General features: G+C 43.4%; 1 long non-coding RNA gene across 1 annotated transcript; it reads left to right on the top strand.

The window, feature by feature from the left end:
* Positions 1–12,503: 12,503 nt before the first annotated feature.
* On the top strand, positions 12,504–17,875 carry LOC130103230 (uncharacterized). Its single transcript, XR_008809330.1, has 4 exons — positions 12,504–12,777; positions 12,845–12,914; positions 13,297–13,428; positions 17,782–17,875. It is a non-coding gene; the product is annotated as an uncharacterized LOC130103230 (long non-coding RNA).
* Positions 17,876–23,138: the final 5,263 nt, after the last annotated feature.

The following is a 23,138-nucleotide window of genomic DNA, read 5'->3' as shown; positions in this document are numbered from 1 at the left end:
CCAATTCTAAGGATACAGAATTTCCTGAATAACAGTCACACAACAATGAAATCGTCTCGGTCACGGATGTAACCCTCGTTCCCTGAGTAGGGAACGGAGACGTTACGTCGGATGACGGAGAATGGGGGTTTCGCCAGAAAGCCTATCATCTTCGAGTATTAAAAAACGAGCCTATGGCAATGAAATGCCATGGGTCTGCGGAATTTGCATAGCGTATCTCCGCCCCACCACGTGGGTATTTAAGGAGAGACACCGGCAAAAGCAGATCATGTTTTCGCTTTGGAGCCACGAGCATCTCTTCACTCCACAAGCCAAATCCTGAGAATATCAGTGACTTCATCTCTTCGAGACGAGCGAACTCTCCGGTGTTGGTATGACGGCGGCATCCAGCGAGCTTCACATTGCCTGCGATCTGAGCAGTGGTCTGCCGGTCTGTGTGTTCTCCCTGGTCGCCTCAGCATCGCAGAGTTTTTCCTCTGAAAAAGAGCTGCACGTGGCACTTCTTTTTAAAGATGTCTCGCCCGTGTTCTTCTGAGTGCGGTCGATATTTATCTTCCTTTGATGGGCACAATCGCTGCTTTGCGTGTCTGGGCTTAGAGCACGCTAAAGCAGCGCTTGTGGATGACTCTTGTTCCTTCTGTGGGAACATGACCATCGCAACACTGAGGTCGAGACTCAATGATCTCGTTTGAGAGAGAGTCCCCTCATCCACACCCCGATCTACCCCATCCACGAGAGGTGGTACTTCGGCTGGTGGACAGGGTGACTTGAAGGTGACGGTGTGGAGCAATCCGACAATGCGTCCTCGGACCACGCCCCCCTTTACAGTGTTGCAACCCGCGAGTGCTGCAGTGATTCAGGCGGGTCCGTCTTCGGATGCCCCGCGTGTTTCATTCGACGCTCCAGAGGAGGATTCAATGTCGATCGCGGCATCACAAGGCGGGCATGAGTCATCGGGAAGTGATGATGCCATGTATCGATTGATGGCAAGAGTGCGGTCCCACTGAAATTGTTTCAGAGGCTCCTGGGGCATATCGCATCTGCAGCCGCGGCAACGCCACTCGGATTGCTTCATATGAGACCGCTTCAGCTGTTGCTACGCGATCGAGTCCCGAGGTGGGCATGGCATCATGCCACGCTCCGAGTCCCAGTGACTCCGACCTGCCGTCAGACCTTCACCCCGTGGAGGAACCTCAGTTTTCTACGGGCCGGAGTTCCCCTAGAACGAGTTTCCAGGCATGTTGTTGTCTCCACAGATGCCTCGTCCATGGGCTGGGGCGCCATGTGCAACTGACATGCTGCCGCGGGCTCCTGGACAGGACCCCAGTGCCTTCTGCATGTCAATTGCCTCGAGTTGCTGGCAGTACGCCTTGCCCTGCACCGTTTTCGAACGTTGCTCAAGGGTCAACACGTACTAGTCCGTTCAGACAATACCGCGACAGTAGCGTACATCAACCGTCAAGGTGGTCTACGCTCCCGCCGTATGTCGCAACTTGCACGCCACCTCCTCCTATGGAGTCAGAAGCACCTGAGGTCCCTTCGTGCTATTTACATTCCGGGAGATCGGAACTTTGCAGCCGACGAGCTGTCACGGTTTCGGCCCATCTCCGGCGAATGGCGACTCCATCTCCAGTCGGTCCAGCTGATTTGGGACCAGTTCGGGGACGCACAGGTAGACCTGTTTGCCTCCCACGACTCATCCCACTGCGCCCTGTATTTCTCCCTGACCGAGGGCACGCTCGGCACGGATGCACTGGCGCACAGCTGGCTGCGGGGCCTCTGCTTATATGCGTTTCCCCCAGTGAGCCTTCTCGCACGGACCCTGTGCAAGATCAAGGAGGACGAGGAGCAGGTCATTCTGGTTACGCCGTACTGGCCCACCCGGACCTGGTTCTCCGAACTGATACTCCTCGCGACAGCACCTCCTTGGCCAATTCCTCTGAGAAAGGACCTCCTTTCTCAGGGACGGGGCACCCTATGGCACCCTCGTCCCGATCTTTGGAACCTCCACGTGTGTCTCCTGGACGGAACGAGGCAGGTTTGAGTACCCTGCCACCAGCAGTGGCGGCTACCATCACTTTCGCTAGAACATCGTCCACGAGACATGTCTATGGGTTGAAGTGGAACCTCTTCGTCAACTGGTGCTCTTCTCGCCGAGAAGACCCCAGGAGATGCTCGATCAGTGTCGTGCTTTCCTTCCTGCAAGATGGGTTGGAGCGAAGGCTGTCTCCCTCCACCCTGAAGGTGTATGTGGCCGCTATTGCCGCTTATCACGAAGCAGTTGAAGGTAAGTCTCTTGGAAAGCACGATCTGATCATCAGGTTCCTGAGAGGAGCGAGGAGACTGAATCCTCCTCGCCCTCCTCTCGTTCCCTCTTGGGACCTCTCAGTGGTGTTAAATGCCCTGCAGAGGGCTCCCTTTGAGCCTCTGCAATCAGCTGAGCTTAAGTTCCTGTCAGTGAAGACTAGGGATGGGAATTGAAAACCGGTTCCACTCGAGAACCGGTTCTAAGTTTTACGATCCATCGATATTGTATGTCCTCAACGTTAACGAGTCCTCTTATCGATGCTCCTGCTCTGAGTCAGCCATTGTATGTAGGCTACAGACCGTGAACTCACAACTGTCCCTTTTGTCCTTTATCAAGCACCATAGCACGGCGTCCAAAGCGAATTTTTGTACTGCCAAAGTCTTATTTGATCGGTGAGTAAAATTGTCTCTCTCTGGTAATGTAGATGAACCGCTGCGCTTGTGACAGGGCGCATGTTAAACTGAACGAGCAGAGAGAGAGAGAGAGAGAGAGAGAGAGAGAGAGAGAGAGAGAGAGAGAGAGAGAGAGAGAGAGAGAGAGAGAGAGAGAGAGAGAGAGAGAGAGAGAGAGAGAGAGAGCCCCGATCGCGCGTGCGCACTCTCTCTCTCTTCGGAGCGAAAGTAGGCTTCACCGTCTCAAAACTAAGCGCTGTCTTAATTGTTCTCTCTCCCTGACACATATTAATCAAAATAAACGACACGATGGTAAGGTCGGGAGACTAAAGTTTCATGTGGAGCATTCAGAGATTTGTTTTTCCTGAATTACCGCTGGGTGTGAATTGTGCTAAAATACGTTGCCTTATCTTCTCTGAAAAGCGTTCCGCACATTCAGCTGACATAAACCACACTTCAAATAAACGAAAAAAAACGATCCAGTGATGAAATGTTTTCTGTGATGACACACATCTTGTGGGATGTCCCAACCGCCGGGATAATCACACGACGCGCACACGTCCGATAATGACACGTCCAATTCGCAAACTAATGACTCATTTGAACCGATTCGTTTAATGAATGGTTAAAACAACTGATCTTTCCAACACTGAACTCACGGGACGTTTAATCGGTGTATAACTAATCGGTAACACTTTACAATAAGGTTCCATTTATGACATAAATTACATAAAAAGTACAGTTTGCTTAGTCAAGTGTAAGCTTTAAAACAAATAAAACCACTTGTTTTTCCCCCCGAAAAAGCATATGACTACTTTTTCCCCACACAGTGCTATCAGGAATCGATAAGAGAATCGTTAAAGAATCGGATCGATAAGCAGAATCATTAGTGGCATTGATATTGATAAAGTCTTATCAATTCCCATCCCTAGTGAAGACAGCGCTCCTGGTTGCATTGGCCTCCATCAAGAGGGTAGGGGACCTGCACGCATTCTTTCTCCGTTGACGAAGCGTGCCTGGAATTCGGGCCGGGTCACTCTCACGTGATCCTGAGACCCCGGCCTGGATATGTGCCCAAGGTTCCCACCACTCCCTTCCGGGACCAGGTGGTGAACCTGCAAGCGCTGCCCCTGGAGGAGGCAGACCCAGCCTTGGCACTGCTCTGTCCAGTACGCGCACTCCGTGCTTAGGTAGACAGAACGCCGTGTTTCAGGACCTCAGACCAGCTCTTTGTCTGTTTTGGTGGGAAGCTAAAGGGAAAGGCTCTCTCCAAGCAAAGGTTGTCTCACTGGATAGTGGACGCCATTGCTTTGGCATACCAGCAGCAAGGTCGACCGTGCCCCCTTGGTGTGACCGGCCGCCCACTCCACCCGGAGTGTGGCGTCCTCTTGGGCTTTAGCGCATGGCACCTCGCTAACAGACATCTGCAGAGCTGCAGGCTGGGCGACACCTAACACATTCGCCAGATTCTACAATCTTCGAGTGGAGCCAGTCTCCTCCCATGTACTATCTTTTTCAAGCTAACATGGGAGCCGTTCAGGTGTCTTTGCTTGCTCGCCATTCCACTCCACGGACTGGATACGTGCGATATTTCCTCAGGTGAGCCTTCCTCTCTGAAGCCCTGAGTTCCTCCAGCACTGTTGACACTGGCGCCAGTGTCTATTGCCTGTGCGTCGGCTAGGTGCCTCCGTGTGCATGGTTCCTCCCCTGAGTAACCCCCACATGTGTATTTCCACTGTAAGCCTCTTTGAGCATGTGTCTTTCCCTCGGCAAGCCACCTTGCCACTCCTGGAGTTGAAAGTTGCCACCCCACGGGCTGGTCACTCCAGTGTTCCTCCATATGAAGCCCCCTCGGGCCATATGTGTATTCCTAAGTCCTCCCTACGGGTAGGCATGCTGCGGCATATCTCCCCTGAGATATGCTTCCCAGTGTACCTTGGTATTCCTGTGTTAAGTAGGACTCCTTCGTCCGTGCCTATATCACGACAGGGAGGTCAGACTTCGCAGGGCACTGGAAGACAGCTGTGAAGGTGGCGTGATTACACGGGGACCCCCATTCTCCGTCATCCGACGTAACTCGGAGTGACTACGAAAGGGAACGTCTCGGTTACGGATGTAACCCTCGTTCCCTGAGTAGGGAACGGAGACGTTACGTCTCCTTGCCACTTCCGCTGTACCGCTGGGTAGACGCCTGAGTTCAGTCTCGGCTCCTCAGCGAAGACATGATCTGCTTTTGCCGGTGTCTCTCCTTAAATACCCACGCGGTGGGGCGGAGATACGCTATGCAAATTCCGCAGACCCATGGCATTTCATTGCCATAGGCTCATTTTTTAATACTCGAAGATGATAGGCTTTCTGGCGAAACCCCCATTCTCCGTCATCCGACGTAACTCGGAGTGACTACGAAAGGGAACTCAAGTTTCATTTTGCAAGTGTTTAGAAATGTCTAAGTTCAATTAAATCAAAATGATTCATAAAACCATCAAAACTCATTGTTCAAAAAGCTATTTTCAGACAGCTTTATATAGCTATATACAGTTGTGGTCAGAATTAATGGCACCCCTGGTAAATATGATCAAAAATGGCTGTAAAAAATAAATCTGCATTGTTTATCCTTTTGATCTTTCCTTAAAAAATCGAACCTTTCATTAAAGATTTGAAAGTGGGGGGAAATCACATTATTGTAATGTAATGGTCACCAGCTGGAGTGCCCTTGAGAGCCACCAGAGGGCACTCCACGTCAGATTAATGTCATTCCCTCACAAACTACATCTCCCATAACTCACTGCCTGGACTATTCATCCATTATCACATTCACCTGTGTCTCATTATCTTGTTTAGCTCACCCCATATAAGTGAGTTTCTGCAAAGTCTTGTGTTACACTGCAATTGACCGTTCGCAAAGACCCGCCCCCTTTAGTTACTGTTGCTATGTCCGACAACAAGCCACGCCGCTCTCACGCCCCAGGCCCCACCATGTTCTCACGCAGTGAAAAATACATCGCGGAGCAGAGAGGACACTGACAACGTGCTGACAGACACGACAGACCAGGCTATTGATAACTTTCAAATTTGGTCATTTTTGAACGAAATTTAAACAATATACCGTTTTGTGGCTCTTTAATGTGTCTGACAGATCGCTGTAGAGCCTCAGTTAAAGCTGCTCGTGAACCGATCTTCTCTTCCCTCTAGTTAAGCATTAAATAAACATGAAGGAACATAAGAAGGAATGTTGTTTTAACCGTGGAAAGACGTCAGTACACACCATTTTTCAAGTTCAAATCCTCCAACGTTAATCTACTAACTCTCCTGACTGCTTTGTCGGACAAAAAAATGGCGGATTCGGCGGATTATGATTGGACAGATCGCCTGTCAATCAAACTATGAAATTATGAAATAAACGCTTTTCTCCCAAAACACGCTGTCCATAATTATTGGCTCCCTGTTATTAAATACGTTTTGCAACTTCCTTTTGCCAAGATAACAGCTCTGAGTTTTCTCCTATAATGCCTGATGAGTTTGGAGAACAACTGACAAGAGATCAGAGACCATTCCTCCATACAGAATCTCTCCAGATCCTGCAGATTCCCAAGTTCATGTTGGTGCCTCTTCTCTTCAGTTCAATTTTCTATAGGGTTCAGGTCAGGGAAATGGGACGGTCATGGCAGAAGCTTAATTTTGTGCACAGTTACCCATTTTTGTGTTGATTTTAATGTTTGTTTTGGACCGTTGTCCTGATGGAAGATCCAACCACGGCCCATTATAAGATTTCTAGCAGAGGCAGTCAGGTTTTAATTTTTTATCTGTTGGTATTTGCTAGAATCCATAATACCATGCATCTGAACAAGATGTCCAGGACCTCCAGCAAAAAAAAAAAATAGGCCCACAACCAGGGCTTGACATTAACACCCGCCAACCCGCCAAATGCGGGTGCATTTCACCCGTGGCGGGTAACACAGTCACTCTCACTAGCCACTTTGGCGTGTTGAAGATTTGTAGTCTTGTCAAAGGACATCTGACATAACAAACGAATTGCAATTTGACACTATGCCACTACCACTCCCATGAGTACCACCTGCACATAGTTTAGTGTTTGCTCATTGGTCCATTCGTGAATCCTCTTGAACGACAACACTGCAAACAAGAAGACACGCGGAGATTAAACTCGCGGACTGTGCGACGAACTGGGCTGTTTTAGTCTGCCCTTAATTATCAACTTAATGTGATGATATAGCGATCTTTTTTTAATAGCAGGAGAATCCAGACCACCGGCGTGTCTCACGCTCTCCTGCAGTGCCGCTGCGCGAGGGTGCGCGCGCCAAACGAACGATCATCACACGCGACTGGTCGCATACACACACACATCAACACAGCGTTCAGTCAGTTCGTGAGTGTGCATGGCCGGTATTAAAGCAAAAATCATCTTCATGATTAAGGGCCACGGTGTAGGCCTAACTACTAGCAGGGCTGCCCTTATGTCACGTCATATCACAACTATCTTTCCAGAGTTAATTCTATGTTTTAATAAAATTAATCATGCCATGAAAGAAAGCAGGAGATGCGCTTGTGGGAATAATCTGGAAAATAAAGACCTGTAGGCCTATACTTGTTTCAGGTGGACATATCTCCAGTTACTCAGAGCTTCATGATGATAATTATTAAGTCAGAGCTCTGAGGAAAAGCTGATGCAAAACAAACAATCCATAGTCCTATATAGCCTATATAAAGTTGTAATCCTGGTGCCTTAATTGTGGATTTTTTCTTTAAAATTATTATTTATTCTTTGCTCGTTGTTTCTAATGCAGATAATTGTTCTACTCTGTATTGCAGTATTTACTGCTGTAAAACAAAAAACAAACAAACAATGCAGCACTTTTATTATATACAATAAGAAGCTATTTTATGTGTGTATCTTAGACAACATGTTATCAAAAAAGGAGCTTAACAACCTTATCAGAGCTAATGATAATATTAGTTCATTTTAGCACGTTTTCAGCCCCATTGTCAATTTTAATCATATAAAACGTACAACAACAAAACTGTGGCTAGTAAAAATGCTGCGTGGCTAGTCATTTTGGAAAACCACTAGCCACATTGGCTAGTGAGCAAAAAAGTTAATGTCAAGCGCTGCCCACAACATATAAGATCCAGCAATATATTTAACCGTTAGGCATGCGTACTTATTATCAATGTTTGCACCAAACACATCTGGAGTTCCCTTTTGAAGATCAGTCGTGTCTGACAACTGATATGCTGGAGTTTGTTTTTGGATGAGCGAGGAGGATTTTTCTTGAAACCCTCCCAAACAACATGTGGTGATGTAGGGGTTGTTTGATTTTTTTTTATAGGCTTTCTGACCCCCAAGACTCAACTAATCTCTGCAATTCTCCATATGTGATCCTTAAAGAGTCTTTGGCCACTCAAACTCTCCTCCTCGCCGTGCATTAAGACAATATAGACACACTTCCTCTTCCTGGCAGATTCCTAACATCTTTAGTTGATTGGAACTTCTTAATTATTGCCCTGATGGTCAAAATGGGGATTTTCAATTCTTTAGCTATTTTCTTACAGCCACTTTCTATTTTGTGAAGCTCAACAATCTTTTGATGCACATCAGAACTATATTATTTGGTTTTACTCATTGTAATGGACGATTAAGGGAATTTGGCCCCTGTTTCCTCATATTTAAACTCCTGTGAAACAAGAAGTCATAGACAATGTCATGTTCCTAGTCACCCTGGTGTTCTAAAAAAGGTAAATATTAATGAGAATATACTTCAGAGATATTTTACCTGTAAAAAAAATTCTAGTAGTGCCAATAATTGTGGCCAAAGTGTTTTGGAGAAAAACATTTATTTCATAATGTGATTTTCCCCCCCACTTTCAATTCTTTCACTTCAATGAAAGGTTAGATTTTTGCACATTTTTTTGAGTGAAAGATTAAAAGGATAAACAATGCAGATTTATTTTTACAGCCATTTTTGATCGTATTTACCAGGGGTGCCATTAATTCTGACCACAATTGTATATAAAAAATATTGATATCATATCAAACACTGAATCTGTTCTTCTTTAATTTATTGTTTAGGGTAGAAGTACATTTCACTAAATATAAGATCTAATTATCATATAATAAGCCTAAATGACGTTTCAAAAACTATTCAGAAGTTGTACGAATTCGCTCTGTGCACGAGAAAAATGCTAACTTCCGGCTTGAGGGTGGAAATTGGGTACTTCGTTTCCGGTTGCCGTCTTGTTTACATCAGTGGACCGGCGTTAAGTTAGTTTAATCGTTCGCAATGGACCTAAAACATAAAAAAAACCGATTCACTTTTCAAAGGGCAGTCGGTGGTAATACCATAATTCCTCAAATAAAAGCTGGGGCCTTTATTTACCTAAACTGCAGAAGGTAACAGGCTTTTATTAGAGGCAGGCGCTTTATTTAAAAAAAATCTAAATCAAATTTCCGTCTGGGTTCCATGCTCCTCAAGACAATTTCGTTTTCATTAAAGTTGTTGAAAAGACCGTTACACTAGCAGCACTAAATTATATGTGTGTTACATCTATTGTCTACTACCATCTATTGGCTGTACGTTACGATGAACTTGAATGCATATTAGGGGATGTTTACACCTGGCCACTTCATGTGTTTTCTCAGATCGGAAAGCTCTCTGATTTATCAAAACAATTCTACTTAAATCTGCTCACAAATGCGTTTTCGCAAAACGGATATAAATCTTCAATTCCCACGCTATATGCGGATTTAATGGAGTGGACGTCACCGAAAGCAACAGATATGAGCTGCATTTGATAGATCAGCTCATTTCTAAATCAAAAGACCGCAATAAGCGAGAGCGGCAACAAGCCTGGTAAGATCATTTCGTTTCTTTACTTTTAATGATGAGGAGAATTGTCTGCGACTTACTTTCACTTTAATTTGCAATAGTTTGCACGTTGGCTTTATGGATAGATGCTCGGCTGCCGTGATGCGTGTTGCAGTAGCGTTGTCACATCTTGCTATAACATTACATAGCCTATAACACGCTCTCACACTTATTTTTTAGCGTTTTTGGGAGGAGTAAAATTTAGATACGTGGTTTCAACAATCAGATGCATTTGATTTACACTTGTGCAGTTTCGTCTGGAATCTCGTCTCAGATCTCCTCCTGAAGAAGTGGTTTGAGCGATCGGATTTAAATTGTCTCGAATGTGCTTCGGATGGCATTTATACATGGTCTTTTCACGATCAGATCACAGAACACGCATGAAGTGGACAGGTGTAACATCTCTTCAATGAAAGTCATTTAGGAGATTATCCACACTAATTTTCCCCCGGCCTTTATTTGTCCGCGTTGATCACGCACCCGGCCATTATCAGAGGCCCGGCGTTTATTTGAATACCGGTTTTTATTTGAGGAATTACGGTAACCAGGCGCTGCTGCATTGTGAAAAGTAAACAATGTTTAACGTTACTTCTACGTCGTCCATCAGGCTACCGGAAACTAGACACCCCCTATCGGTTTCGCAGCCGGAAGTAGCATATGCTAACGTGCACATAGTCTATTTTAATCCATTCACTTTTATTCAAAAGCCACTCATAAATGTGTAAAATAAAATGAAAAAATCATCAAATTTGTCATTTAACTAGTATTCAAAATGACTCATCTCCAAGTCACCTGTCATTAGGCCTACACAACACAACATTGTTCCTTTTACCATCCTCCATGTTCTCACTTTGTTTCACTGATCTGATTGAACTAAAACAAATATTCAACAGCCATTACCTCTTGAAGTGACGCTACTATTCAATAAAAAACGTTAAACCATCACATCATAAAGCACAATTATTTCAATATAGCCTATATAAGCCATGGAGTAGCCTACTAGTGTTGCTTCAAGTCCTGCATTGTCAAGCGAGGAACAGTAGTTGGCGCTGGTTTACTTCATCCCCTCGTGAACAGGTAGGCTGTCAGAGCAAAGGCACACAAAAATATACATTTTCTTTTTTAATTTTCTTTTTTGTCTTAGTGTTACAGTTACAGGGGGGGGGGGAGCTTTGTGAATGTTTCTCAGAGTAGAACTAATCAGGAAACAAATTAGGCAAATTTCAAGTTTGACAAGTTTGATGTCACTGGGAAAGCATTTGAGGTAACAAACAGCAGTTGGCATGTTTTTGATGTCAGACAAGTGACTCAAGTTTTTCAGAATAAATACAGTCATAAAGTCATTGTGTTCGAAACACACGAGAACTGTTTCAAAACTGAACAGCACATTTACAGCTGATGTTCTTTATATATCTATATTTCTGAGTTTTGAGCAATTTCTTTCAGAATCTTAGGCAAAGAAACCAAAAGAAAAATAATATGGCGTTACATGTTACCCATAACAACAATGCAATATGAAATTTTAACTATAACAACTACACAAATTAAAATGTCTGCTTTTAAACAGATAATTATGCTTTCACTTTCTATTATGTACAGCACATTTCCTCATACTCTTATATATAATCATGATAAGTTTCACTATACTCCCTAAGAAACTCCCATGTTAACCATGAAGAATGATTGGTTCAGATCTTCTATAAATAACCAAAACCTCCAGGTAATCTTTGTAGTTGCCGGAATCATTGTAAGGTATGGTTTTGCATGTATTGCTTCTACACAACTTTAAGAAAATATGAATTTGGTTCTTATTAGTGAATTAAGCAAGAACTTTATTTGTTTTGTTGTATTTCTTGAGATGGAATAAAAAGATATAACAGACAATAATTCATAAGTTATAATATGTAATCTCAAACACAGTTCTTCTATGGAACAAACATAAAATAAGTATCGGCATCACTTCAGTATTGTCTAATATATTATGTTTTGTTTTCTCAGAATTTGTTAAAACAATGGACAATATTATTAGCTTATACAATGTGTTTAATAAATTAATTAATAGGAAAAAAAAATCTTTTCGTGAGGAAACATTAGTTGACTGTTTAAAAAAGTTAAACTCTACATCTGATCCTTTAGTTGTTGAAAATGGTGAGATTATGCCTTGTAACAATAGATATTTAACAAACCAAATAGTCTGTTACATTTTAGTTTGGTCATCGGATATTGACAAAGGTTGTAACAGCAGAGGTTTAGGGTTTTATTATGGCTCCGGTCATGTAATAACTGCTAAACATGTTTTAGAAAATAACTATTGTCACGAAAATGATAACATTTACATTTTGTTTCCAATTTCTGAAAAATTATTAATAATATATAAAGCCCAGAAAATCTTCCCTGAAAATCCCAATTTGTTAAACTATGATATTGCTTTTATTGGATTGCAAGGATGTTTAGATCCATTTCGAAACATAAAAGTAGAAATAGGCAGGTTATGTAAAAATGATGAGCTACATTTTTATATATTAGAGTCAATATGGTGTTTAGTTCCAAAGTATTGTAAAATTGAAAAGCCTAATACTAATATGAAAAATCAAATGTCATCTGAAGAATTTATTATTTCTAAAGCAGGCAAAGCAGGAGACAGTGGGACACCTATTTTTTCAAGCTCTGGTACATGTGTTGGTTTATATACAGGTGTTTTCGAATCAATCAACTCATTAAACCCTTTAAATTATGGCAGAGCTTTGAAATTGGACATTATATTAAACGCATCTCATGACTTAGTGTAAGCTTCTATCTCTTATAACCTTCCTCATTAATCAAGAACAAATAAATCGGAAATGTAAATGAGTAAAATCTGGTCTGGACAGGGTCATTATTGTTACCTAAAACCATATTCTTTTAGAATGCTACTTATAACTAAACTTACTAATAACTAAAGTCAATTAAAATTAATGAATAAAACTAAAAGATATATTAAAAAATGACAAATAAATTTGGAAAAGATTCGAATTCAAAATATTAAGAAAACCTATATAAAATGAATGACACTGTTTTTGTTAATATTTTAATCCTCTATTCCTTATAAGGAAAAGCTTAATTGGCATGGAAACAGTTGGTATATAGCAATAGTATTGTCCATTGTTTGGCAACTAACCGAAGAGAGATCCCGTCTTGCCCTCAACAAAATCTTGTAAGTCTTTATCAAAACAACTTTAGGTTAAAGGATCAGAATGTCACATTCCTAATGTACTTTACAGGTGACGTATGTTGGTCTGGAGCGAGTGGAATCCACATAAAGGTGGTGCAGGGATAATCTTGAAAGCTTTGGTAAGGAGAAAAAAAAGTTATATAAATTATTACTGATTGTTCGGGACAGAAATGTTTGGCATACAAGATTCAACTCGTTTTTCAATTTAGTGTCATTTAAGTTGAAATGACTTAAACATCCAAGTTGATTGTACTTAATTTTAGACAGAAACCTTTTTTTACATTGTGTAACCAATTTTTTTTTTTTCAAACTTCAAATGTTATTGTTCGTTTAGTGTCAATTTGGTGTGAAAATCCAGATGAATACTTATTGTTGAGAGCTTTAGAATCTTTGCAAAGATGTATTTCTTTTTTATTTATAGCGACAGAAATTTTTAAATAAATGTAAAGATCTGTTTAAAGATATCTTTCTCCCTCTCTCTTTCATGCTGAAAACATCTAGAATCCCCTTCAGACTGCATACGTCTCTTCTGGGTCAAGTTATGATCAGACGACCTCTCTTCGCCAAATTACAATCCCCTACCAATACAATTCAAGAAGCCAGGAGAGAGATTGTGTCTTGCCCAACACAACAGTAAGTACTAGAATCAAATACTGCAGACAAAAATAAATAAAACAAATTAAATTTTATTTATTTTACTTATTGCATGAAAGCATGCATGACAGTGTTTTCAATTAAAAAATGATTTAAACTGCATATAGTTATTAAATGTTTTTTTTATTGAGTCAGTGTATTGTCATACAGTCATCAGAAACTTTGCAAAGATAAATTATATATTTTTTTTTATTTCAAATTAACAAAAACAACAAAAACTAAAGCTCAACAAGGAGGAACTTGCACAAATAGTAGAAAAAAACTTTGAGGCCAATTGACCGTTCGCAGGCCCCTCCCCCAAAACGGCTATTGTCCAATCACACATCATAGCAACCGTTACTATGTGAGCAGGTCCGTCAAACATTGACTCCAAGCAAGATGGTGAAGCGGTGCGCCCACGGCGTTTGTAAATCGGACACTACTAGATACCCCGAGAGATTGTCTGGAGGAGTTGTGTTCTTTCCGTTTCAAAAGCCGAAAACACAACGTGCGCGGTCCCTACAATGGATAAAAACAGTGTGGACGGCCCCACTCCCAGTTAAAGGAGCTGTATGTAAGATTGTGGCCAAAACTGGTACTGCAATCACTTTCAAATTACTGTAGAGCGGTGTATCCCCTCCCCCTCCTCCCTGACTCGAGGTTGCCAGATAGGCTGCAGGATCCAGCAGGAATTTATCCGACACGTTTGTAGCTGCAGCTGTGGTAACTAGAGCAGAGCTGGCAACCCGGATGCCGCAACCTTACTGACTTCGTGATTGGAAGATAGGTGGAGGGTGGAACATCAGACCAAAACCAGTGTTGTGCTAGTTACTAAGAAATAGTAACTAGTTACAGTTACTAGTTACTTCGTTCAAAAAGTAACTCAATTACTTTGTTGATTACTTACACCAAAAAGTAATGCGTTACTGTTAAAAGTAACTTTTTAGTTACTTTTTTAAAGAAAGTTCTTAAATGTTCCCATTAATGCCCTTTAATGCGTTATGGTCTGTACAAACACAAAACTGACTTAAACAGAAAGTAGTTTTTAAACACTATTTTATTTAAGTCAGACCAGCACAAACTGAATATATCAAGGATTTCTGAAATAAATAACAAAACAAGCATTTTTAAAGCTAGTGACTTGTTTGCTTTCTCAACATTGATATGTTCATGCAGCTGACAGTACGTTTTTACCACTGTGGTTTTTACTGCATGAATTAATATTTGAGCAATACAATATTGTACCTTGATCATTCTTGTTAGTTCATAGTAGGCCTACATTAACTAAGGAGATACAAATACATCTAACAATGAATGATACTTCTACAACATTTATTAACCATATTTAATGCTAAAATTGTTATCTTATTGTAAAGTGTTACCATTTATATGATTCAAGCTTAAAGAAGATGGCCATATTTAAATATCTGCAAAGAACAGAGCATTAAAATTACATAAATCTAGACCTATATTACATGTACAGTCTTTCACTTTATTTGCTTAAATTTTAGAACACTTGATTAGACTTGATGTCGGCTGCATGAACACATCAATGTAAGCAATCAATCACGTCACTAGTTTTAAAAATACAACTTCGCCGGCTAATGAATGCATAAAAGTGACCAGCTGGACATAAACTAATGCAAATAGATGGTAACAATTGCGACATAAAACATGTGGGTCAGGTCTGCGTGTGTTTTTGTCACATTGCTTTAATCGCTTGAGGTAAGTTAGCCGTTACTAATGTTATTCCTCTCAGACTCGACGGCAAGCTTCTGTTCTTTCTCTGCTGATGCAGCATCTAGTCAAAAAATTTATTATTTTATAATGATATGGCAATGTGTACTTAAGTGTTCTGTATTCATACCGTTTCGCTGTCTGTGTTTTAAATGCGCATTAAGTGCTCAGCGCTCTCCGTGCAGCTTGTAATCTCAGTGCTCGCGCTGCCTCACGTGTACGTAAACAACTCAGCCAGTGAGTTTGTTATGTGTCCTCAGGTGTCCTCTCGCTCTGTATAATGCTAGCAGTCTCTTCAGTGCTCTCGTACTGTGTAATGACAGCGCACACTTCTCAGCCGCTCCAGCAACTAATTAATTTAAAAAAGTAACGGACAACGCGCCATATGGTAACGGTAACGGAGTTAATTTATTTAAAAAGTAATGCGTTACAGTATTAGTTACTGTCAAAAGTAACTGCGTTACAGTAACGCGTTACTAGTAAAGCGTTACTGCCCAACACTGACCAAAACACAACATGACAACATCAACATCAGTTGAGGGCTGCAACTTCACTTTTTAAATGACAATATCCTGGCCGGACTACTGTTGTCAGTGATATAAGTATTTGAAATGAACATGATTTCTTAATGTCTAGTGACATATCATTGCCATTTTATGATTAATTGAAATAAATTTCTTACATACGGCTCCTTTAAATGTGTCGAACATGGTTAACTCGCGTGCAGCGTGCGTGAGACTGAGACAATGAGATTAGTCAAAGACACATGGAGAAAGCAGATCAAGAGGATCCACAAAGGAAGTACGTTTTCTAAAGTGTTGTTGATAACATGATATTTTCCGGGGGAAATGAGCAGCAGTCACTAGCAGTGCAGGCAGCACCTGTAGACTAACAGTTACAGTTTAGACTAACGTTAGAGGAGTGCACGTTCGCAACGGGGAACGCATGAAGCTTACTTGACAACATCAGTTCATATCAATATCGTAACGAATATAAATAATGTATGGTTATCTGCATCTTTCCGTCTATTATGTATAGTTACTTTTTAAACACGAAAATCGCATTCAGCATGACACGCAAGCGGTTGTCGTGGTAATGAACAACCTGCTTGTTAAAGCGAATGAATAATCCTGTATCTGAGGCAAAATTACTAAATATGCAGCGCGAGTTATATATTTCTAACTCCAAACAATTAGCCACTGAAAAACAGCTTATAAAATCTTCTTCAAGGCTGTGCTGGTTGCATTTGAGTTAACGTTACAGGTCATGGGGTTTCTCAGATTTCGCTTGAGGCCGGTTTGAGAGCTTGAGAGCATTATTAGCCTCGATAGTCTTGTCTCCTTCATTGCGTATTTTTATATTTTGAATATATCCCTCCACTGCATACTGTAACCCCTTTTGCCTCAATGCCTCGATCTGGAGGATATCGCGGAGGTATTGCTCCAAAAAAGGTCACTGACACGCACCTCTTCCCGTCATGGCAATCTGTGGCGCTGGCACTGATCTATATAGAATGTCATTATATAGATCAGTGGGCGCCATAGACAGTAAAAGAAATGGACAGAGCGATCTCATTGGAACTCAGTTGAGACAGTTGAAGCCTACTTTTAGCGATTTTTGAGAACTTCCGTTCCTGACGCGCAGACTCAAACCGACTCAAACTAAGCTTGATGACGTGAGCAACCTGTCTGACAGACGTGAATCTTCTAGTAGCTGTGTGTGAAAACTGCCAACGTTAATCTTGCAGAGACGGGGAACTTGAGCAAAGAGTTCTTTGGCGTGAGTGAGCAGGAGTAAGAATTCCGTTGCTTTTATGGACTCATTATCTATGGGCTTCTCCCTTGACGGGCCGTCCCCCCGATTGCCTGCGAGCTTCTCCTCCTGTCTGTACGGTAATTTCTGTACAGCGCGACAGAGAGTCGAGTGGTTATGACGCAATCGTTAGCCTATTTTTACTAAATCTGTTTCTACGGGGCCATAGTGTAACATAGAAGGTAATGGAGCCCTTTATACATTGTCGTGTTTCTTTAGAAATAAATAATGGACAAATGGAGTCTTTAAACGCCTCAGATGTAAAGTTATTCGCTGTCAAAGTGACGCAAAAATGAATGGGAGTCAATGGAAATGCTAACGCAAGTGAAGTTCTGCTACAACATGGCGGCACCCGGCCGGCTTCAACTTCCGGTCGATGGATTACCCCCTTGGTGGGCGCTGGTCGTGTTTGACCATTTGTTTGACGGGCGTAGCAACAATAACTAGGGGGCGTGGCTTTTGCGAACGTAAATGAGAAGTGGTTCTCAAACAGTTTACCTGGATAAATAAAGGTTAAATAAAATAAAAATAAACATGTCGTAACAGACAAAAGCACACCTGATTCCATTTATATAAAAAATATTTTTACCGTATTTCATCCAAGAAAATAATCTCCTCTCTTTGTTAAAAAAAGTCATTTTTATCTATGAATTCAGTATTTGTTCAGGTGTGGATGTTTTAGATCTTTTTGGCTGTTACAGAAACAAAATTGTAAAAACTACAATCTCAAGATATTCTCTCTCTCTCTCTCTCTCTCTCTCTCTCTCTCTCTCTCTCTCTCTCTCTCTCTCTCTCTCTCTCTAGGAAAATGACGCTGCCTACCACACTTCATCTCTCAGTGAAATACAACCGTCACTTTTGGGTCAAGCCACAACCTTATAATCTCTCCTTGAATAATTAAATTTTTTTTTTTTAAATCTTTTTTTGTTTCCCATTGAATAAATAAATGGTGAGCATTGCGATGTGTTTGTGTTCATTTTTTACTACTGAGTATACAACTGTTACATGTGTGTCCTGAGTTTCCCCCCGTTCATTGTGTATTTGGTTTAGTCCTGTGTTCGTTTTCCCGCTCCTCGTTTGTGTTCAGTTCCTTCACTTGTGTCTGGTTAATTTGCCCCAGCTGTGCCTTGTTTCCCCTATCTGTTCTCTGTGTATGTAAACCCTGTGTTCTCCTTCACTCCTTGTCGGTTCTCGTTTGTGTATGGTGTGTTACTGTCCCCCGTGATCCTTGTTTTGTAATTGAGTAAAGTATATTTGAATTGGACCTGTTGACTGCTGCTTCTCCTTCAACCTGCACCACACCCGTAACAGAAGAACCGACCATAACATCGATGGATGCAGCAGTCCAAATCCTTCTCCTGTCCCAGGAGGATCAGTCCCTCGAGGCCCACACACAGAGGTATTTGGACTTGGTACCTCTAGTTCATTTTGATGACACCAGCCTCTGTGTGTTCTTCTGGGCAGGCCTCAACGCTGAGACCAAAGCATGCCTGCCCGGAGATGGGCCTCGGGGGAACTTCGCTGCCTTTGTTGAGTGGGTATTGGCGAGCTGTGGCTCTCCCTTCACCATCGGTCCAGGGGAAGAGGAGGAGCTTATTGACTGGGACACAGAGCTTCCGCCACTGATCCCAGCCAGCCCAGCCAAGCCCTCACCGCTGGTTCCGTCCAGCCCAGCCAAGCCCGCACCGCTGGTTCCGTCCAGCCCAGCCAAGCCCTCACCGCTGGTTCCGTCCAGCCAAGCCAAGCCCACACCGCTGGTTCCGTCCAGCCCAGCCAAGCCCGCACCGCTGGTTCCGTCCAGCCAAGCCCGCACCGCTGGTTCTGTCCAGCCCAGCCAAGCCCTCACCGCTGGTTCCGCCCAGCCAAGCCCGCACCGCTGGTTCCGTCCAGCCCAGCCGACCCTTCATCGCTGGTTCCGTCCAGCCCAGCCAAGCCCTCACCGCTGGTTCCGTCCAGCCCAGCCAAGCCCTCACCGCTGGTTCCGTCCAGCCCAGCCAAGCCCGCACCGCTGGTTCCGTCCAGCCTAGCCCGCACCGCTGGTTCCGTCCAGCCCAGCCAAGCCCGCACCGCTGGTTCCGTCCAGCCCAGCCAAGCCCTCACCGCTGGTTCCGTCCAGCCCAGCCAAGCCCGCACCGCTGGTTCCGTCCAGCCCAGCCGACCCTTCATCGCTGGTTCCGTCCAGCCCAGCCAAGCCCTCACCGCTGGTTCCGTCCAGCCCAGCCAAGCCCGCACCGCTGGTTCCGTCCAGCCCAGCCAAGCCCGCACCGCTGGTTCCGTCCAGCCCAGCCTTCACAGCTGGTTCCGTTCAGCCCAGCCGAGCCTTCACAGCTGGTCCCGTCCAGCCCTTCTGAGCCTTCACAGCTGGTCCCGTCCAGCCCTTCTGAGCCTTCACCGCTGGTCCCGTCCAGCCCTTCTGAGCCTTCACCGCTGGTCCCGTCCAGCCCTTCTGAGCCTTCACCACTGGTTCCATCCAGCATAGCCGGGCCTTCACCGCTAGCCCAGCCAGAGACTTTCCACGTCCCAGAGCCTGTCCCAGAGCCTGTGATTCCCCCCAAGAAAGTTTTGGGGGGGGGGATATAGGCCGCCCGAAGGTGCGTCTCCGCCATGGCCACCCGAAGGGGATTCTCCGCCATGGCCGCCCGAAGGTGCGTCTCCGCCATGGCCGCCCGAAGGTGCGTCTCCGCCATGGCCGCCCGAAGGTGCGTCTCCGCCATGGCCACCCGAAGGGGATTCTCCGCCATGGCCGCCCGAAGGTGCGTCTCCGCCATGGCCGCCCGAAGGTGCGTCTCCGCCATGGCCGCCCGAAGGTGCGTCTCCGCCATGGCCGCCCGAAGGGGATTCTCCGCCATGGCCGCCCGAAGGTGCGTCTCCGCCATGGCCGCCCGAAGGTGCGTCTCCGCCATGGCCGCCCGAAGGGGATTCTCTGCCATGGCCGCCCGAAGGGGATTCTCCGCCATGGCCGCCCGAAGGGGATTCTTCGCCAGGACCGCCCGAGGGGTGGTCTCCTACTCCGCCATGGCCCCCTGACCAGCCTGCTCCGCCCTGGAGGCTTCCTGCTCAGGGTAGGCCACGCCCTCGTCAGCCTCCAGGGCGCCCGCCCCCCCACCCCTATTGAAGTTATACGGCGCGAGGACGCGCCTTTTTGGAGGGGGCGTTATGTTACATGTGTGTCCTGAGTTTCCCCCCGTTCATTGTGTATTTGGTTTAGTCCTGTGTTCGTTTTCCCGCTCCTCGTTTGTGTTCAGTTCCTTCACCTGTGTCTGGTTAATTTGCCCCAGCGGTGCCTTGTTTCCCCTATCTGTTCTCTGTGTATGTAAACCCTGTGTTCTCCTTCACTCCTTGTCGGTTCTCGTTTGTGTATGGTGTGTTACTGTCCCCCGTGATCCTTGTTTTGTTATTGAGTAAAGTATATTTGAATTGGACCTGTTGACTGCTGCTTCTCCTTCAACCTGCACCACACCCGTAGCCGTAACAACAACTGGGCTAAAGGCACACCTTACGAAAAAGTGCTTTTCACTACTCCCAAAATGAATGATTACAGAAAGAATATATATGTTTTAATTGAACATTGATTGAGCAACAGACTTTGTGTGAAAATAAATCATAAAAGTTGTTCATTTTGTTTAAAAATCTAAATGAATGAGGTGGCGAGGCGGGCCCTTTAACCCCACATGCAGGGTACAACAACACAGTATTAATAAAAATACGTTAGCTAAATTAATGTTTTTAAAGTTAATACTTGTTCAAAACAATCACTTTAGCAAAGTTTGTACTATGTTTTGTTTATTCTGATAAATAAAATAATTATTTTTTGTTCAATAAATATATGGCTACTGTCATTAAAATATGTAAATATAAAAAATATATTGAAAAAATACAGAAACAAAATTATTATAAAGTAAAGATTCTGAAAGCATTGAAGGAGATCCCATAATAATTTAATATAGATTTACAGTATAACTATATATGATTAATATATTTTTAAATATGATTGTTTCATTATAAATTTGGGTATTATCTCCAAGGTGGACACCTAACTTAATATATAGTATTTATTTATCATCTGAATCTAGCATGTCATGTCAACAAATGGAAAAGTAAGCCTGCTTTATTGTTATGTTAATTATTGTGCCTTTAGCCTCAACAGCAGATGCTTTTTACCCCAAATACCATACTTTTATTCTGTAAACTGCTTCTTTAATTACCTTGAACAAAACTAAAAAAAATCATTAAGAGACATTTGTCTCAAAACATATACACTCACCGGCCACTTTATTAGGTACACCTGTCCAACTGCTCGTTAACACTTAATTTCTAAGCAGCCAATCACATGGCGGCAACTACGTGCATTTAGGCATGTAGACATGGTCAAGACAATCTCCTGCAGTTCAAACCGAGCATCAGTATGGGGAAGAAAGGTGATTTGAGTGACTTTGAACGTGGCATGATTGTTGGTGCCAGAAGGGCTGGTCTGAGTATTTCAGAAACTGCTAATCTACTGGGATTTTCACGCACAACCATCTCTAGGGTTTACAGAGAATGGTCCGAAAAAGAAAAAACATCCAGTGAGCGGCAGTTCTGTGGGCGGAAATGCCTTGTTGATGCCAGAGGTCAGAGGAGAATGGCCAGACTGGTTCGAGCTGATAGAAGGGCAACAGTGACTGAAATAACCACTCGTTACAACCGAGGTATGCAGCAAAGCATTTGTGAAGCCACAACACGCACAACCTTGAGGCGGATGGGCTACAACAGCAGAAGACTCCACCGGGTACCACTCATCTCCACTACAAATAGGAAAAAGAGGCTACAATTTGCAAGAGCTCACCAAAATTGAACAGTTGAAGACTGGAAAAATGTTGCCTGGTCTGATGAGTCTCGATTTCTGTTGAGACATTCAGATGTTAGAGTCAGAATTTGGCGTAAACAGAATGAGAACATGGAACCATCATGCCTTGTTACCACTGTGCAGGCTGGTGGTGGTGGTGTAATGGTGTGGGGGATGTTTTCCTGGCACACTTTAGGCCCCTTAGTGCCAATTGGGCATCGTTTAAATGCCACGGCCTACCTGAGCATTGTTTCTGACCATATCCATCCCTTTATGGCCACCATGTACCCATCCTCTGATGGCTACTTCCACCATGTCACAAAGCTCTAATCATTTCAAATTGGTTTCTTGAACATGACAATGAGTTCACTGTACTAAAATGGCCTCCACAGTCACCAGATCTCAACCCAATAGAGCATCTTTGGGATGTGGTGGAACGGGAGATTCGCATCATGGATGTGCAGCCGACAAATCTGCGGCAACTGTGTGATGCCATCATGTCAATATGGACCAAACTCCCTGAGGAATGCTTCCAGCACCTTGTTGAATCTATGCCACGAAGAATTGAGGCAGTTCTGAAGGCAAAAGGGGGTCCAACCCGTTACTAGCATGGGGTACCTAATAAAGTGGCCGGTGAGTGTATATTCATTTTATTTATTCTCATTTGCTGCTTAAATCAAATATTAGATCAAATTAGCGCAGAATCAACTTTGCGCTGCTGCCCGCGATCACATCAAAGATCAGACAAATTTCTACGTGCATCTTGAAAAGTGGATGTTTTGGAAAGTGCGGCGGCAAGTTTTTGTGTCATCTAGTGGTTTAGAGACAGATAAAATCAAAGTCACCTTTTTTTGAGCCCTTCAGTTTCTTCAGTTCATTGATTTGTTCTATACACTGTTTCATTGATGTTGTTTATTGGAGTTTACGTTAGGTAACAAAAGGACTTATATTTTACCTTCTTCGTCTCTGCTCATCATTATCGGACTGTAAACGTGACACACTTCAAAACTTAAAAGTCTGAATATTATCCAATTGTTATTTTTAAGGTGATGACCAAATACATTTTTGTATGCTTACCGATAGTCATTGTATGGGCCTCGAGTTAGTTCACGTAGTGTAACAGCGCAGTGCTTCTGTGTTGTACATCACATGCATCACACACACATGACCAGCGTCGGCCAATAGTGAGCCTACGTGTGACGTACAACACAGAAGCGCTGCGCTGTTACACTACGTGAACTAACTCGAGGCCCACAGAGAAGGAAATTAATAGTTGAATAAAGTCGTTATTTTTTTTTTTTTTTTTGCGCACAAAAAGTATTCTCGTCGCTTGATA

This window comes from Rhinichthys klamathensis, unplaced genomic scaffold (assembly GCF_029890125.1).
Source record: "Rhinichthys klamathensis goyatoka isolate OS25496 unplaced genomic scaffold, OSU_Roscu_1.1 h1tg000281l_1, whole genome shotgun sequence".
NCBI lineage: Eukaryota > Metazoa > Chordata > Actinopteri > Cypriniformes > Leuciscidae > Rhinichthys > Rhinichthys klamathensis.
This window is presented reverse-complemented; position numbering and strand designations above follow the sequence as displayed.